The 2,500-nt window shown below is 46.3% G+C and overlaps 4 non-coding genes and 1 pseudogene across 4 annotated transcripts; all 5 read left to right on the top strand.

Moving 5' to 3' along the window:
* The first annotated feature begins 132 nt into the window (after nucleotides 1-132).
* On the top strand, nucleotides 133-251 carry LOC140677396 (5S ribosomal RNA). The gene has a single exon (XR_012049197.1). It is a non-coding gene; the product is annotated as a 5S ribosomal RNA (ribosomal RNA).
* Nucleotides 252-606: 355 nt separating this feature from the next.
* Nucleotides 607-725, top strand: LOC140676892 (5S ribosomal RNA; annotated as a pseudogene).
* A 355-nt stretch (nucleotides 726-1,080) lies between these two features.
* On the top strand, nucleotides 1,081-1,199 carry LOC140677253 (5S ribosomal RNA). The gene has a single exon (XR_012049053.1). It is a non-coding gene; the product is annotated as a 5S ribosomal RNA (ribosomal RNA).
* Nucleotides 1,200-1,554: 355 nt separating this feature from the next.
* LOC140677229 (5S ribosomal RNA) lies at nucleotides 1,555-1,673 on the top strand. Its single transcript, XR_012049028.1, has one exon. It is a non-coding gene; the product is annotated as a 5S ribosomal RNA (ribosomal RNA).
* Nucleotides 1,674-2,028: 355 nt separating this feature from the next.
* On the top strand, nucleotides 2,029-2,147 carry LOC140676833 (5S ribosomal RNA). Its single transcript, XR_012048744.1, has one exon. It is a non-coding gene; the product is annotated as a 5S ribosomal RNA (ribosomal RNA).
* The last annotated feature ends 353 nt before the right edge of the window (nucleotides 2,148-2,500 follow it).

Here is a 2,500-nt window from a genome sequence, read left to right as displayed (position 1 = left end):
AAAGTCCAAAGAGTTAGACAGGCTGAGAAAACGAGCAGTGATTCTTGTATCACACACGCGTTGCTCATTGCAGAAAGGTCCTGTCAACCAGCTTGTTCTATTTAAAAATCTGATTTTGAGGCCAATTCTTCAGCTTACAGCCATACTACCCTGAGCACGCCTGATCTCGTCAGATCTCGGAAGCTAAGCCGGGTCGGGCCTGGTTAGTACTTGGATGGGAGACTGCCTGGGAATACCAGGTGCTGTAAGCTTTTGGTGACGCGCCCTTTCCCCCTTTTGCTTTTGTCACAACGGCTATAGGTACTTGCCATACTTGTCAATTGAGCTACATATTGCTCGTCCGAACAAAACGCTGCTCTCCACCCAAAACCTTTTTGTTTAGTTTTGACTAGGTTTGAGATTGATAGCAAGATTTGCAGTATCGCCAACAGTGACACATGTGCCTCAAGGCACTTTAGTGCTAACAGTGGAGCAAAAGTCCAAAGAGTTAGACAGGCTGAGAAAACGAGCAGTGATTCTTGTATCACACACGCGTTGCTCATTGCAGAAAGGTCCTGTCAACCAGCTTGTTACATTTAAAAATCTGATTTTGAGGCCAATTCTTCAGCTTACGGCCATACTACCCTGAGCACGCCTGATCTCGTCAGATCTCGGAAGCTAAGCCGAGTCGGGCCTGGTTAGTACTTGAATGGGAGACTGCCTGGGAATACCAGGTGCTGTAAGCTTTTGGTGACGTGCCCTTTCCCCCTTTTGCTTTTGTCACAACGGCTATAGGTACTTGCCATACTTGTCAATTGAGCTACATATTGCTCGTCCGAACAAAACGCTGTTCTCCACTCAAAACCTTTTTGTTTAGTTTTGACTCGGTTTGAGATTGATAGCAAGATTTGCAGTATCGCCAACAGTGACACATGTGCCTCAAGGCACTTTAGTGCTAACAGTGGAGCAAAAGTCCAAAGAGTTAGACAGGCTGAGAAAACGAGCAGTGATTCTTGTATCACACACGCGTTGCTCATTGCAGAAAGGTCCTGTCAACCAGCTTGTTCTATTTAAAAATCTGATATTGAGGCCAATTCTTCAGCTTACGGCCATACCACCCTGAGCACGCCTGATCTCGTCAGATCTCGGAAGCAAAGCCGGGTCGGGCCTGGTTAGTACTTGGATGGGAGACTGCCTGGGAATACCAGGTGCTGTAAGCTTTTGGTGACGCGCCCTTTCCCCCTTTTGCTTTTGTCACAACGGCTATAGGTACTTGCCATACTTGTCAATTGAGCTACATATTGCTCGTCCGAACAAAACGCTGCTCTCCACCCAAAACCTTTTTGTTTAGTTTTGACTCGGTTTGAGATTGATAGCAAGATTTGCAGTATTGCCAACAGTGACACATGTGCCTCAAGGCACTTCAGTGCTAACAGTGGAGCAAAAGTCCAAAGAGTTAGACATGCTGAGAAAACGAGCAGTGATTCTTGTATCACACACGTGTTGCTCATTGCAGAAAGGTCCTGTCAACCAGCTTGTTACATTTAAAAATCTGATTTTGAGGCCCATTCTTCAGCTTACGGCCATACTACCCTGAGCACGCCTGATCTCGTCAGATCTCGGAAGCTAAGCTGGGTCGGGCCTGGTTAGTACTTGGATGGGAGACTGCCTGGGAATACCAGGTGCTGTAAGCTTTTGGCGACGCGCCCTTTCCCCCTTTTGCTTTTGTCACAACGGCTATAGGTACTTGCCATACTTGTCAATTGAGCTACATATTGCTCGTCCGAACAAAACGCTGCTCTCCACCCAAAACCTTTTTGTTTAGTTTTGACTCGGTTTGAGATTGATAGCAAGATTTGCAGTATCGCCAACAGTGACACATGTGCCTCAAGGCACTTTAGTGCTAACAGTGGAGCAAAAGTCCAAAGAGTTAGACAGGCTGAGAAAACGAGCAGTGATTCTTGTATCACACACGCGTTGCTCATTGCAGAAAGGGCCTGTCAACCAGCTTGTTCTATTTAAAAATCTGATATTGAGGCCAATTCTTCAGCTTACGACCATACTACCCTGAGCACTCCTGATCTCGTCAGATCTCGGAAGCTAAGCCGGGTCGGGCCTGGTTAGTACTTGGATGGGAGACTGCCTGGGAATACCAGGTGCTGTAAGCTTTTGGCGATACGCCCTTTCCCCCTTTTGCTTTTGTCACAACGGCTATAGGTACTTGCCATACTTGTCAATTGAGCTACATATTGCTCGTCCCAACAAAACGCTGCTCTCCACCCAAAACCTTTTTGTTTAGTTTTGACTCGGTTTGAGATTGATAGCAAGATTTGCAGTATCGCCAACAGTGACACATGTGCCTCAAGGCACTTTAGTGCTAACAGTGGAGCAAAAGTCCAAAGAGTTAGACAGGCTGAGAAAACGAGCAGTGATTCTTGTATCACACACGCGTTGCTCATTGCAGAAAGGTCCTGTCAACCAGCTTGTTCTATTTAAAAATCTGATATTGAGGCTAATTCTT

Source organism: Nerophis lumbriciformis, linkage group LG30 (genome assembly GCF_033978685.3).
Source record: "Nerophis lumbriciformis linkage group LG30, RoL_Nlum_v2.1, whole genome shotgun sequence".
NCBI classification, from domain to species: Eukaryota; Metazoa; Chordata; class Actinopteri; order Syngnathiformes; family Syngnathidae; genus Nerophis; species Nerophis lumbriciformis.
Note: the sequence above shows the minus strand (reverse complement) of the source record. Positions and strands in the feature narration are given on the sequence as shown.